Here is a 15,970-nt window from a genome sequence, read left to right on the forward strand (position 1 = left end):
AGGAGCTAAGAAATGTAGGTGGGCTCTAGCAGCTGGAAAAGGCAAGGGAGCAGATTCTCCCCAAGAGTCTCCTGAAAGGAATGAAGCCCTGTCAACTCCTTGATTTTACCCCATTGAGACCCATCTCAGACTTCTGACCCTCAAAATGGAAGATAATGAATTTGTATTGTTTTAAGATATTAAGTTAGTGGTAATTTATTACTACAGCAACAGAAATAGGAAGTGAATACAAATATTAATGACACAGTCTAGGTGGTGAGAATGCAAGTGTTCACTAGAATTCCTTCAACCTTGCTATATGTTTGAAATTTTCATTAAAAAAAAAAGTGGGATAAATGAAATCATAAATCCCTTCTAGGCAGGAAAGTAAAGTTACAAATCATAAAGGGAAAGTGACTGGACAAGATCAAAATTTTAAAATTCAGTATATAAGAAAACGCTATTAACAACTAAAGGGAAAGTGACAAGCTGGGAAAGCATTCTGGAAAATTTTAGCAAAAGTATAATATCCTTAATATATTAGAAGTTTAAAAAAGGTACTAAAAAGAAGAAAATTGTGGTAGAAAAAAATTTTTAAAACAGAAGCACTGTTTTAAAACTCCCACACACAAAAATGTATACCCAAATGGCCAATAATCTTAGGAAAAAAATGTTGGTATGCCCACCAGTATTCTGAAGTACTCAAATTTAAAATGCAATAACACAGCATCTTGGTAAAGATTTACTTTTATCACAATATACAGTGTTGATAAGGACACAGTGAAGGTGTATTCTCTACTTCAGGTGGGAGTAAAAAATATTCAACGTTCCTGAAGTGTAATTTCTTTTAATAACAGCGTCTTAAACATGTTCATTCTCTGTGATCTGGCAATTCAACTTTCAAAGATTGCTTTATAGGGAGCTGTAAAAGAAAGAATTTTAAGTACAAGTACAAGCATATTTATTAAAGCATTGTTTGTAATTCAAAACATTGGAAATAATCTAAATGTCTAGCAGTGGCAGAGTGGTTAAATTATGGTTCATACACATGGAAAACAATACCACCATTAACAGTAAAATTTTTGACAAACACTTAATGACATAGAAAGTGACACTGTTAAATGAAAGAGCAGGCTATAAAACCATATAAAATGTGATGCCATTTTTATTTAAACTATATGTATAAATACTATATATTTGAAAGCTCATGTATCTAGTTGCAAGTGGTGGTTGTCTCTGAGTAGTAGGCCAAGAGGTTACTTTTATTTTCTTTTTTAATACTTTATGCAATATTAATCTACTACACCAAAGTGAAAGTTGCTTGAGGGTAGGAATTACGTCTTCCTCACGATTGTTAATCCAGGCTGGCCTGGAGAAGGTGCCCAACAATTCTTTATAGAACTAAAGGTTGAATAGTTTTCTTTTTATTTCCAAATTTTCTAAAACTAATACATATTACTTTTATAATCAAATAGGTTTTTTTTAAGCAAAAGTACTTTCCTTAAAAAAACAAAATGAAAAATAAGACAACATGACTAGATTTATGAGTGAGAAGTTAAGAAACAATTCAAATGTTCAGTATTCTTTAACAGTATGTTTTAAGAAGTGCTTAATGACACCGGAAAATGCTTCTTATAAATGTTAAGGAAAATTAAGAAACAAAATTATATATGTAATATGATCTCTATGCCTGAAAAAATTCATAGAAAACAGACTTAAAATATAAATATTTTATATTAATAAATATAAATTTTTTTATAATAGCCTTCTTTATACTATCCCTTCTTTCCAAATTTCCTACAGTAAGAATGTATTATCCACATAATAGGAAAATGTTTAACATAAAGCCTTAAAAATAATATACCAGAAAGCAGAGAGAGCAGAATGCAGTGGTTCAGAGATGCGCTCTAGTACCAAATTGCCTGGGTTTGAGTACTGCCTGTATCTTACTGGCTGGGTGACCTCAGGCAAAGGGCTTCCCCCAGTTTCTTTTTCTAGAAAATAATAATAATAATAGCATCTACCTCATAGAGTTATCGGGTTTTTGTGGCCTTATTAAAATAAATCAATATTTACATAGTACTTAAAACAGCATCCAGCACATGATAAAGACTCTAAAGTGCTTGTTAAATTAAGCAACCAATGGACCAAGTGTCTGAAGAATGGAAAGAGAACAGCATGCTGGCCATATCTCTTTTCTGTCTTTCTTCCTTGTTTTACCTTCTTTTCTTCCCTCTTCCTTTCTTCTGCCACCCTACAGGTTCATTCCTTTTCTGGGGGAACTCATGATGCAGGGAAGATTGGGTGACATATGACCAAGTAAAAACACGGGGATGGCATCAACAGAGAGCTTAACAACTGGACAGATCACCTGAAATCAGAAATAATGTGCCAATGTCTGTGTTTGTTTTAGGGCTATTGAGGGTAGGGGAGTGAGTTAGGAGATGGTCAGAGGAGACTCCGGGCCTCATCTCTCATAACACTGTCCCACGGCTCAGCCTAGCTTGGGTCATTCCAACTAAGATTTTGAGGGAGCTGGTGGAAAAAGGAGGCCTGCCCACTTCCTCCATAATTCACTGCTTTTACCAAGAGTAGGTTGCTCACAGTCTGGGGCAGTCCTGAGTGGTCTCTTAGCCTTCTGGGCCCCACCCTATTTCCCAGGGGTCCTGAGACAGTTCTCCACACTATTGAGGCTTCTCTATCCCCAGGTTACAACTGGTCGAAATCAGTGCAGAGAACCCCAGTGCAGCTCCCCACAGGTGGAGTAGCTAGATTACTTCCCCTACAAAAAGGCACCAGGACTCGAAAATAGTAAAACAGGTCTTATGTTGTTTCTGTGTATTTTTTAGAGAGTTACTTTCTATTTCTACAGGAAAATGTAAGCCAACATTGTTGCATACAGTCACACTTACTGTGTTTATTTTAAATACTCTTTCAAAGGTTAGCCATAATTTAAGAAAATTAAAGAAAAAAGATATGAATTAAGTCAGCAATCACACAAACTCTCTATTCAGATTTCATACAGTTGGAAATAAGTAATCTAACCAGAAAATCAGTTATATAGGCAGCACTAAGGTGCTTTCTCTCTTTAATCTTTTCAGAGTACATTAAAACTCCTCTGGCTTCAGACAAGAATTACAGAATGCTTGTATGTTAGTAAATTTGGAACCAATCACAAGTACATTACATCACTCTTTTTCCTAAATGTGAAAACATAAGTGCAGCATCTCCTAAGAACCAAAAGCACTCAGCCTAAGGCTTTCCAGACATGGGGTCCAACTTGGTATCCTCTTGCTTTACTGTTAATTAAGATTACAGATTGGCTGTAATTTGAACACTTGCCCAGACCATTTTTACAAGAACTCTTAAACTCACCTTCTTTCTGTTCCTTTGAGGAGTCTATTCTAGTTTGCTAGTTGCCGGAAGGCAATATACCAGAAACAGAATGGCTTTCAAAAAGGAGAATTTAATCAGATGCTAGTTTACAGTTCCAAGGCCAAGAAAATGTCCCAATTAAAACAAGTCTACAGAAATGTCCAATCTAAGGCATCCAGGGAAAGACACCTTGGTCCAAGAAGGCCGATGAAGTTCAGGGTCTCTCTATCAAGTGGAAGAGCACATGGCAAACACAGTCAGGGTTTCTCTCTCTGGAAAGGTACATGGTGAACATGGTCAGGGTTCCTCTCTCATATGGAAGGGCACATGGCAAACACGGCATCATCTGCTAGCTTCCTCTCCTGGCTTCCTGCTTCATGAAGCTTCCCAGGAGGCATTTTCCTTCTTCATCTCCAAGGGTCGCTGGCCAGTGGATTCTGCTTCATGGTGCTGCAGCATTCTCTGCTCTCTCTGAATTTCTTTCATTCTCCAAAATGAGACTCCAGAAACTAATCAAGACTCACCAAATGGGTGGAGGCATGTCATCACTTAATCCAGTCTAACAACCACTCTTGATTAAATCACATCTCCAGGTAGATGATCTAATTACAGTTTCAAACATACAATGCTGAATAGGGATTAGAAGAAGTGGCTGCCTTTACAAAATGGGATTAGGATTAAAACATGGCTTTTCTAGGGTCCATACATCATTTCAAATGAGCACAGAGTCTTTGGGCTCATAATGAGATCCACCATATTTGGACCAAGAGGGTGGTCCTTGCTATCCTGAAATCCTTAAGGAGAAGCAGGAAAACACACCTGAGATAGGAGAACAGAGAGGCAGTAGTAAGAAAGGACAGGGCTCACTCAGAGAAATTTCTGAAAAAAAGGAGAGTACAGTTTAGTCACTTCTCCTTTGCAGTTTCCCAAAGCAAGATTCTTGTATAAAAGGAGAAAACTGGTTTGAAAGAGCAGGGCCTTCCTTTAGGTCGGTCCACTCACAGAGTGGATTGAAAGACTCAGTCACAGAAATCCCAAGAGCACGTGAACTTTGGGTTGGGATAAGGAGCTGTCAGGCAGAAAGGATTTGGATGTTTATAAAATATCAATTACTTCCCTACCTGCATGGCAGGTAGTAAGTGATCAGTGCTTTTAGTATATGAAGGGACCAGTTAAGCTTAATTAAAGATTAAACTTAATCAAGTTATAATCCTAGCTTTTGATTTCCTGCAGTCAGTGTGGCTCAAGAGATTTGGATTTTATCTATTTAGGGGAACTTTGTAAATCAATTTGTAAAATATTTCTTAGCCAATAGAGAAGGTGTTAGCCTGAAACAAGCAAAAAAAGCATTTTAGTTGGCTGCCCTACTTATTTTAGCCAAAATCAACACTTAAATGAAATGTTTTGCTTGGTGACGCATAACCAAAGTTTTGCATTGTCTAAGGACCTCAAAATCACAGACTGGAAGATGTAGCTATCATTTACTGGGCCCTAGGATTGTTTTATGAAAGCAGTATTGAGATGATGGCCAGAACTTAGGCAGAATTTTGTCTCCTTCCCCCGATTTTGTATGTACAGGTAGTTAACCCACCATCAGAACACACAAGGCTAACCACATACACCCACCTACCACTACCATCATCACAATCAACACTTGGATTTTGCATTAAATTAACCAAATGTTCCTTCTGGTACTTTCAACTCCAGCCGTTTATCTGCTATATGATACAGGATGTGGATTAACTAGGACACCCTGGAGTGATTAGGTAGACAGCGGGCCACAGACCCTGTGATGTGAGTTTACCTACCTGTGAGTGGACTCAGGGGGTAATTCACCAGAAGCTGACTTAAAACACTCCCCATCATTTATTTCTTTTCAGGAAAAAATATTTCCCAGTGGGCAGGGTACCTATGGGAGCTGGCACATGGAGAGCTGGTACACTGTCTCTGGATAGAGAAATCTATTTTGGCAGAAGATTTACAATCAGAAGGTGATAAACTCCATGGGACTGTGCAACACAAACAGCTAACTTTGAGGTAAACCATGGACTACCATTGATAGTACAATTATTAAAATGTGCTTTCAACTATACAAATGTACCACACTAATGCAAGGTGTTAATAATAGGGTTGTTTAGGCGATCTCTGTGTTTTATGCATGATTTTTCTATAAACACACATCTTCTCTAATTTAAAAAAAAAGTTGATGGATAAGGCATCAAATCCAAGCAAGGGGGAAAGGGTATTGTCTCGATGGTCTTAATGTCGGAAACCCCAAGTTTTATCTGACAAGCCTATGCTTTCCTTTCCACTATGGTTGCATTCCCAACCAGGGAGTAGCCTGGGTATTCAAAACTTCTCCTCCTGTTCAGTCTTGAAAGGACAACACCACATTTTGGTTTTTTCACAGTTTTTGGTCCTCTTCTCCAGACTCCATAGAGACACCAGCCTTCTACTGAGATATTCTTGTACATGCAACTGCACCTAAATTCCTACATCTTTTCAGAAACCAACTTTAATTATTGCTGCCTAATTTTAGTCTCAGAAAATATATCTACATTATTTACCACTTTGCTCTATTCTTTCAATAATTTTTGAATGTGGATCAAAATTTGCTATAAAGTATTGTGGGGCTCTTTCAGCATCTGTTAGTGGTAGGATTCCATCATTTAAGTAGACACCTGAGCTCCTTAATTCAGAATTCACCATCCGAATTTTTTCCTTCAACCACCATGAACTTCTTATGATCCTTTCCTTAACTTTGGTTACAATAATCATATATACACTCAAATTAGCTTAGTAAAAAGTGAGGTTTCTCTAAAGGATACCTCTCATAGAAAGTAATATAACCTAACCTCATATGAACTAAAACTAAAATTTGGAAAGAAGACCTGAGATTGTTCTCCCCCTTTCTGAGCAGTTTGATAGTCTTTCATCTCTTTCTGATATTGGGGGCTGAATGATCACCTCAACATGTGTCTCTATATCCTCTCACTTTTAATCAGTTTTCATTAGTGTGTATGGTGCAACTCAGCCACTGGCATCAAGTCTATAGCATTTAGAGAACCCCATAGCTCCATGTTCCAAAGATAACTTAAGGTGGGTATCAAATGTATTTATAAATGAGGGACAAAACAGGACTAAAATAAATATGAAAAAGCTACTCACTAGGACTGAGCTACAAGTAAGGTTTTTAACTAATGGGAATGTTTTCCTACCTTAGAAAATGATTCTTTAATCTGTGATTTAATTTTTACACATCTATACATAATCTTATATAAGGTTTAATGTGATCATATATATGGGTTTTTATTTCTTTTTAGTGGGATTTGTATTTGATTCTTTTTGGCAACCAATTCAAAGAGGAAACACAAAAGATTAGAAGAATAACCAACATCCTAGCCATGGTTTCTTTTGGGTGGTGAGAATTTAGGTAACAATCATTTTTCATTTAGCTTAATTATATATTCGGTTTTTTTCCCTAAAAGGAGCATAAATTACTGATGTAATAAAAATAAACAAAGAGGGAGACCATTTAATATAATTAGTTTCATTATTGACAGTATCCTGAAACAAAAACAAACTGGCAATGAGGGAGCAGCACTACTATTCCTAGAACAGAGACCTGAGGTTTTCTCCCTCCGGGAGAGACCTAACAGGGTTGTTCCAGAGAGACTCAGGAAAATTGCTTCAAAGGCCAGTTTGCCTCAGGGTGGAGACTGATTAAGTTTGGGGAAATCATTTCTTTAGGTCAGGTATTGTGAAACAGGTTGGGAGATGGTAATCTGAAGGGTGATTGGCAGGCACTGGTATTCAAGTGCAAGGAGTTTAATTGATTGGAAGAGCTGATGCAATAACTGCAAGAGCTGAGTATACTGTTTGAAATGTGTGAAGTGATGCAATAATTGCCTGTGTTAAGCAGCGGCTTAATTGCTGGCAAGAATTTAAATGCTTAAGAGTAGTTTGAATTGGTGATTAAAGAGCACACTTAAATTATGTAAAAGTGACCCATAATCCCAGGGTACAGCATCTGTCCCTAAGTGATAAGGGTCAGTTAAAGCCCTAAAAGCTCTATAAACTGTCCCTTGGACCCAGCCAAATCCCTGCAGAACAAATACATTTAGGCTTACTGCCTAAATAGTTACAGCTAGTGGGTGCCCTCCCAATCTAAAATGACTGCCTGGCAGGCACATCCCAGGTGACCATGAGGGTCTCCCCAGTCTTCTCTACCTGAGGTGTCACCCTAGGAAAGTCCAACTATGAGTGTCGACCCCCAATCTCCTGCGACCCCCAATCTCCTGCAACCCCCATGAAGGTCTAGGAAATAAAAGTACGCAGGCATTAGTTCATGAGAAGGAACTTTAAAACATTACGAATGGTTTCCCCAACCTCCCCTTACAGTAAGTGCAGCATCTTGTTTCTTAGCAGTGCTTCTTACACTGCACTGCCGAGCGTATAAATGGCAGAATGCTTCATTGGGAAGCCAGAATTTAGTGGTCCAGGTAAGCTGCTCTCTGGGGATCTGCTTAACCCAAAGATAGTTTGAGTATTGGAATTACCTTCAGGTAATCTTCCTCAAAATAGTATTTCTCACAGCTGTGTCCCTGATCACAGTTCAGTCTCCATGAGTTTGAGATCTCCATGATGTATCTTTGGAAGAGGGCTAATCTATGAGGCTGGTGAAATACACAGCCGAGCTGAGGGGCTGGGATGGGGGGAGGGATGACACCTCCCTAATGAGAGGTTCTGCCTTCATTTGGAGGTGGCAGTAGGGAGTGCTAGGGTCTGCACCAAGAATTTCTGGTGGGGTAAGGCAGGAAGAAACCAAACAGTTGTGGTCTTTTCCATTATAAAATTGAAGCTGAGGCTCTAAAGTTTTGCTTTATCATAGCCATAAGTTTAGTTTTGAACATTTTAAAGCAGGTGGTTTCACCCTTGACCATTAAACAAATAATAAAATCTTAGTAAGGCTCCATAGGTCTTCTTCCTTAGAGAAGTGAAATGAAACTTCCGGGTGTAGCTTCCAAGACAAACTGGCCAGGAAATAAATGTCCTGTTAAATGTCGGGGGTGTGTTCCAAATGCTCTAACTTTGATTTGGAATTATTTATACTAAATCCATTATTTATCTCAGAAATGGATGACAAAGCCAATAGGATTTTAAGTCCTCTTCCAGGAGCTGAGGCAGGCCAGGTTTTCTTCAGTTCTTTGTAATAGAGTTTTGTGGTTTTGTTTTGCTTTTTATTTCTTTTCTCCTTTTTCATGTTTGTTCATTTATTTGCTACCAAACAGTCCTTATCAAACCTGATACTTGAAATTTGAGCCTCAGATGTGCCAGATCGTAGTGCAGGTAAAATTAGCTTTAAGTTATTAGTTTCATTTCTTGGCAGAAAACGTAAAGGGGAATTTCATCTTCAAAACACATGAGGTGGACTTGTATAAAGTCTTCATGAGGTGGCAGGGCATGGAGGGACTTTGAAACCTCCAGGCACTAATCTCGCATGGGCCCAGCCTGTCCTCTGGGATTTACCAATCTCAGAGAGTTCAGATTTTTCTGATGTGAAAGGATAAAACAATGAAGTTGTAAGTATTCCCAGCTCTCCCATCCCCCTGGTAGAAGAGAATGAGGCTTTGCCTGTTCCAGCCCACACCCTACCTGTCAGACCAGTTCCGCATTTTGTGTGGGAGAATCAGGTGGAAAGGTGGAAGACGGGGGTGGTGCTTACCTTGGGGGGATGGTGTTGAGGGCGGCTGTGGTATATGAGAGGGTGGAATTGGATAAAATAGCAGGAACTTTAAGAAGTGTTACCGAAGACATCCCCATTACCCTCATCTGGACAAGAAAAACAAGTAAAGGACTTTGTTTATTCAGAACTGTTTTGTGACACAGGCAGGGTCTGAAGGGACATCTGTACTTTTCACCTGACTCTCCCCATTCTCCTCTCTTCAGGTAAGCAGGCTGCTTTTCTATAGTGAAACCACCTCACTGTCAGGCTATGAGGTTTGGGTGAGGGACTCCCATTCTCTCACCCCCATACCATTTTAGGGGTGACATGTGATTCAAGTGCAGATGATCAGCACCATTTTCCTAGGACACAGACTTTGGTTCGGGTGTGGGCACAGCCAACATTCCGTGGAAGTGAACCACTCACTTTGCTAGAGTGACCATAAATGTGACGTGCTCTCTTCCAGATGGGTGGCTAAACAGCTGGCTGTGAACCAGGCAGCCACCAGTACCCTCTTTGCCATAGCCTTGACACTCAGAGTCTGTCAATGAGGCCAGTGCAGTGCGGCACAGAGGCAAGGGATGGAGACAGATTTCTGACAACACGATGCAACACCAGGGGTAACTAAAGTCAATCCATCCCTTCAGTTACGTGTTATTTAAAATTTCTTCTTTACTTTTCTGATGAACTGGTTTGTGCTAGAATTCTGTCCCTGGTAACTCACTTTCCTCGCTAATTCAGTATTATTTTGACCACATCACTCTGGGGCCTGAACCACATGAGGGAGAAATATATCCACTACCCCTTCTTGGAACCAACAGAATAAATCTTTCCCCCCAGACGGGTGACAGTATTACAGGTTCCCTTTCTAACATTCTCTTCTTCAGACTTCCACCTCCAATTTCTTTACACACTTCTCACAGGATAACGTGTTGGGCTCCTTCACTTTTTTTTTTTTTTTGACAGCCCCTTACCTAGACCTACCAGGCACTGTTCTGAGTACTTTAGCTCATGCAGTCATTGCATCATCACCACTTCACAAATGAGAATATTATGTACAAAGAGCCTCAAGGCCACCATTCTGCGAGCAGCAATGGATTTAAATCCAGCTGGAAGCCTCTGGAGTTCATGCTTTTACCACCACCCCAGTCTCCACTGGCCCCTTTGAACATGATTAAATTTGTCTTTAACTCATTCGAAGTGTGTTTTTTAAAAACAAATACCAACATTCCAGCTGTGGTCATTACTGTGTGGTTATTACTACCCCTCGCCACCACTAACACCACCAACACCCCTTTCTGCAGAGTCTGTCATTCATTAATGCCACCTGAGATGCTATTAACATTTTTGGCAACCACATCCCACTGGTGATTGAGCTTACTGGGCCCAGGTGTTGCATATGTGTATGTCGCCTATTGTGGCCTGGTCATCTTTTCAGCTGTCTTCATTTGCTTTCACTGGTTGTACATTTTACATACTTTATGGTACTTTCTCAAAGAACAAGACAGTGAAAGACCAGATGTTAAGTTCTTTCCTCAACAGGGGTTTCTTATCAATAAGTTGCTTTTCTTCTCTTAGCAAAAAAGGGGACTAGTTAGAGCTTTTCAGTGCTCACTTAAATAAAGAAAAGGGTAGTCCAATAAGGAGTGCCAAATAAGCCACTAAATTAGGGTCATTAACTGCAAGTCACATCATCATGACCCAAGTCATTTATTATTTATAAACAAGCTTGCATATAATCTACATTAAACATAATTTTGCATACTTATAAAGGATGAGTATTTCCCTTGAATAATGACACTCTCACTCACTAGCCTTCTGCTCTACTTTCTTGATAGGTGAAGAGAAGAGGGGGTGTACCCAGAATTATAGCCAGCGGGCTGGCAAATGGGTGAATAATCACCCATCATTTATGCCATGGCATAACAAGGGTGAGGATCACTGCACAAATATTCACAGAGCCTGGCTCAGAGCCTGACAATTATAAGTGTTCAAAATGTGACAAATGAATGACTGAATGAACAAATGGATGAATAAATGAGTACATCAGAGGGAGCAAAACTGGTGCATTCTTAGCAATAAGGAGGGTAACCTGATGAGAGTAAGGCCACCTTGGTTTGCAGGAGAAAGGACCCTGCGTGTCAGGCAAGAGCACTGATAGGAAAAAGCCTGAGCAGTGACAGGAGAACTGAGCGGGGTCATTAGGATACCAGAATCCTGATCCTAGTTCAATCATTAGCTCTGTCACTTCCCCTTGAAAGACTTTAGTTTCCTCTCAAGTAAAATGTTAAAACCATAGCTTGGATTTTTCTCCATCTAAAATTCCAAGACCTCAAACTTGAAGGCCTCTCATTGGACACTGGCAGCACTTAGTCTCCATGCCAGATGGTTCTTCACTGAGCACTTTCCTGCACACAGTGCTCCACTGTTTTGTGTGTTAGTCTTCATCCTCCAATCTGACAATCCTAAGTGAGAGACTTTGTTATATTTCTTATGTACCTCCATGATACTTATTATGATAATAAACTGAAGATCACAAACTGGCAGCTCCTCGGTAGCATCCAGCCTGCAAAAGTGTTCAGTTTGGCTGGTTTTTTTTTAAGGGTGTGGTAGGCACAATAATGGTCCTCCAAAGATGCCCACATCCCTAACCCCAGAATCTGTGGATATATTACCATACATGGCAAATGAGATGTTGCAGATGTGATTAAGGATTTTTAAATAGGAAAATTATCCTGGATTATCTGGATGGGTCCAATGTAATTACAGGGTCTCTCAAAAGATAGAAGAGGGAGGCAGAAGAGTCAGAACCAGAGAGATGGCATTGTGCCAAAGACTGGATTGGCCATTGTTGGCTTTGAAGACAGAAGAAGGGACTGCAAGCCAAGGAATGCAGGCAACTCCTAGAAGCTGGAAAAAGTCCTAAGGAAACAAATTCTCCTCTAGAGTCTCCAGAAGGAAGGCAGCCCTGCTGACACCTTGATTTTAGTTCAGGGAGACCTACTTCATATTTCTTTTCTTTTTTTTTATTTTAACATTTGTTCCCCCTATTATTTATTTTTATTCCACATGTTCTACTCTTCTGTTGATATAGTAGCTAAAAGGAGCATCAGACATAAGGTTTTCACATTCACAGAGTTTCATTGTGAAAGCTATATCATTGTTCAATCATCATCAAGAAACATGGCTACTGGAACACAGCACTACATTTTCAGGCAATTCCCTCCAGCCTCTCCACTACATCTTGAACAACAAGGTGATAGCTACTTAATGCATAAGAATAACCTCCAGGATAACCTCTCGACTCTGTTTGGAATCTCTCAGCTATTGACACTTTGCCTCATTTTACTCTTCCCCCTTTTGGTCGAGAAGGTTCTCTCAGTCTCTTGATGTTAATTCTCAGCTTATTCTAGGGTTTTTCTCAGTCCTTTGATGCTGAGTCTCAGCTCATTCCAGGATCTCTGTCCCACGTTGCCAGGAAGGTCCACACCCCTAGGAGTCATGTCCCACGCAGAGAGGGGGAGGGTGGTGAGACTGCTCATCATATTGGCTGGAGAGAGAGGCCACATCTGAGCAACAAAAGAAGCTCTCTTGGGGATGACTCTTAGGCCTAAATTTTAAGTAGACTTGACCTATCTTTTGTGGGGTTAAGTTTCATGTGAACAAACACCAAGACTGGGGGCTCAGCCTATAGCTTTGGTTGTCCCCACTGCTTGTGAGAATATCAAGAATTCAACTTGGGGAAGTTGAATTTCTCCCCACTCTCACCATTCCCCGAAGGGGGCTTGCAAATACTTTTCCAGTCACTGATCAAATCATTCTGGGATTTATCGGGGGATCACTCTGGACAAACCAACAAAATCTCATGTGGTACCTGAGATTCCAAGTACTTATGACATTCAATCAAACTATCTACATGAGTTATATTAGGAAATGCTCTAGTCAAAATCTAAATTTTGTAACAAATAAACATTTTTTGCTTTAGTCTCACACATAATGTGACATTTTGAAGTATTAGTTATCCTCTATTTTCAGCACCCTGCAATAATGACAATCCTTTGTTCTTCCTCATGCAAAAACATTTTTAAAATTTGTACATTGTACATTTCACTATTATTATACACTCTAGGCATTCCTAGATTATACCATCTCGATCTTTAACATCTATCTTTCTTTGATTTCATTTATGTCCCCAGCCCTCCTCCCTCTATCATTCTCACATGCAGCTTCATTCAGTGTTTTAACATAATTACATTACAGTTAGGTAGTATTGTGCTGTCCATTTCTGAGTTTTTGTATCCAGTCCTGTTGCACAGTCTGTATCCCTTCAGCTCCAATTACCCACTATCTTCCCCTATTTCTATCTGCTGATGGTCTCTGTTACCAAGGAAATATTCCAAGTTTATTCACTAATGTCGATTCATATCAGTGAGACCATACAGTATTTGTCCTTTAGTTTTTGGCTAGACTCACTCAGCATAATGTTCTCTAGGTCCATCCATGTTATTACATGCTTCATAAGTTTATTCTGTCTTAAAGCTGCATAATATTCCATCGTATGTATATACCACAGTTTGTTTAGCCACTCCTCTGTTGATGGACATTTTGGCTGTTTCCATCTCCTTGCACTTGTAAATAATGCTGCTATAAACATTGGTGTGCAAATGTCCGTTTGTGTCTTTGCCCTTAAGTCCTCTGAGTAGATACCTAGCAATGGTATTGCTGGGTCATATGGCAATTCTATATTCAGTTTTTTGAGGAACTGCCAAACTGCCTTCCACAGTGGTTGCACCATTTGACATTCCCAGCAACAGTGGATAAGTGTGCCTCTTTCTCCGCATCCTCTCCAGCACTTGTCATTTTCTGTTTTGTTGATAATGGCCATTCTGGTGGGTGTGAGATGATATCTCATTGTGGTTTTGATTTGCATTTCTCTAATGGCCAGGGACATTGAGCATCTCTTCATGTGCCTCTTGGCCATCCGTATTTCCTCTTCTGAGAGGTGTCTGTTCAAGTCTTTTTCCCATTTTGTAATTGGGTTGGCTGTCTTTTTGTTGTTGAGTTGAACAATCTCTTTATAAATTCTGCATACTAGACCTTTATCTGATATGTCATTTCCGAATATTGTCTCCCATTGTGTAGGCTGTCTTTCTACTTTCTTGATGAAGTTCTTTGATGCACAAAAGTGTTCAATTTTGAGGAGCTCCCATTTCTTTCTTTCTTTCTTCAGTGCTCTTGCTTTAGGTTTAAGGTCCATAAAACCGCCTCCAATTATAAGATTCATAAGATATCTCCCTACATTTTCCTCTAACTGTTTTATGGTCTTAGACCTAATGTTCAGATTTTTGATCAATTTTGAGTTAACTTTTGTATCGGGTGTGAGATACGGGTCCTCTTTCATTCTTTTGCATATGGATATCCAGTTCTCTAGGCACCATTTCTTGAAGAGACTGTTCTGTCCCAGGTGAGTTGGCTTGACTGCCTTATCAAAGATCAAATGTCCATAGATGAGAGGGTCTATATCTGAGCACTCTATTCGATTCCATTGGTCAATATATCTGTCTTTATGCCAGTACCATGCTGTTTTGACCACTGTGGCTTCATAATATGCCTTAAAGTCTGGCAGCTTGAGACCTCCAGCTTCGTTTTTTTCCCTCAAGATACTTTTAGCAATTTGGGGCACCCTGCCCTTCCAGATAAATTTGCTTATTGGTTATTCTATTGCTGAAAAGTAAGTTGGTGGGATTTTGATTGGTATTACGTTGAATTTGTAAATCAATTTATGTAGAATTGACATCTTAACTATATTTAGTCTTCCAATCCATGAACACGGTATGCCCTTCCATCTATTTAGGCTGTCTCTGATTTCTTTTAACAGTTTCTTGTAGTTTTCTTTGTATAGGTCTTTTGTCTCTTTAGTTAAATTTATTCCTAAGTATTTTATTCTTTTAGTTGCAATTGTAAATGGAATTCTTTTCTTGATTTCCCCCTCAGATTGTTCATTACTGGTGTATAGAAACACTACAGATGTTTGAATGTTGATCTTGTAACCTGCCACTTTGCTGTACTCGTTTATTAGCTCTAGTAGTTTTGCTGTGGATTTTTTCAGGGTTTTCGACATATAGTATCATATCATCTGCAAACAGTAAGAGTTTCACTTCTTCCTTTCCAATTTTGATGCCTTGTATTTCTTTTTCTTGTCTAATTGCTCTGGCTAGAACTTCCAACACAGTGTTGGATAACAGTGGTGATAGTGGACATCCTTGTCTTGTTCCTGATCTTAGGGGGAAAGTTTTCAGTTTTTCCCCATAGAGGACGATATTAGCTTTGGGTTTTTCATATATTCCCTTTATCATTTTAAGGAAGTTCCCTTGTATTCCTATCCTTTGAAGTATTTTCAACAGGAAAGGATGTTGAATTTTGTCAGATGCCATCTCTGCATCAATTGAGATGATCATGTGATTTTTCTACTTTGATCTGTTGATATGGTGTATTACATTAATTGACTTTCTTATGTTGAACCATCCTTGCATACCTGGGATGAATCCTACTTGGTCATGATGTACAATTCTTTTAATGTGTTGCTGGATTTGATTTGCTAGAATTTTGTTGAGGATTTTTGCATCTATATTCATTAGAGAGATTGGCCTGTAGTTTTCTTTTTTTGTAATATCTTTGCCTGGTTTTGGTATGAGGGTGATGTTGGCTTCATAGAATGAGTTAGGTAGCTTTCCCTCCACTTCAATTTTTTTGAAGAGTTTGAGCAGGGTTGGTACTAATTCTTTCTGGAATGTTTAGTAGAATTCACATGTGAAGCCGTCTGGTCCTGGACTTTTCTTTTTGGGAAGCTTTTGAATGACTGATTCGATTTCTTTACTTGTGGTTGGTTTG

At 39.3% G+C, this 15,970-nt stretch overlaps 2 long non-coding RNA genes across 2 annotated transcripts in view; one reads left to right on the top strand and one right to left on the bottom strand.

Annotated features, from left to right (window-relative positions):
- Window positions 1–612: 612 nt before the first annotated feature.
- The window catches only part of LOC143687281 (uncharacterized), a 123,039-nt gene continuing 107,681 nt past the window's right edge, over window positions 613–15,970 (bottom strand). The window contains exons 3-4 of the long non-coding RNA XR_013177488.1: window positions 2,200–2,350; window positions 613–901 (exon numbers count right to left, since the gene is read on the bottom strand). This is a non-coding gene — a long non-coding RNA (uncharacterized LOC143687281). The remainder of the gene's footprint in view (window positions 902–2,199; window positions 2,351–15,970) is intronic.
- LOC143686805 (uncharacterized) overlaps window positions 9,041–15,970 on the top strand; it is a 37,067-nt gene continuing 30,137 nt past the window's right edge. The window contains exon 1 of the long non-coding RNA XR_013177277.1: window positions 9,041–9,303. This is a non-coding gene — a long non-coding RNA (uncharacterized LOC143686805). The remainder of the gene's footprint in view (window positions 9,304–15,970) is intronic.

The sequence above is a fragment of the Tamandua tetradactyla genome, chromosome 1 (assembly GCF_023851605.1).
Source record: "Tamandua tetradactyla isolate mTamTet1 chromosome 1, mTamTet1.pri, whole genome shotgun sequence".
Classification (NCBI taxonomy): Eukaryota; Metazoa; Chordata; class Mammalia; order Pilosa; family Myrmecophagidae; genus Tamandua; species Tamandua tetradactyla.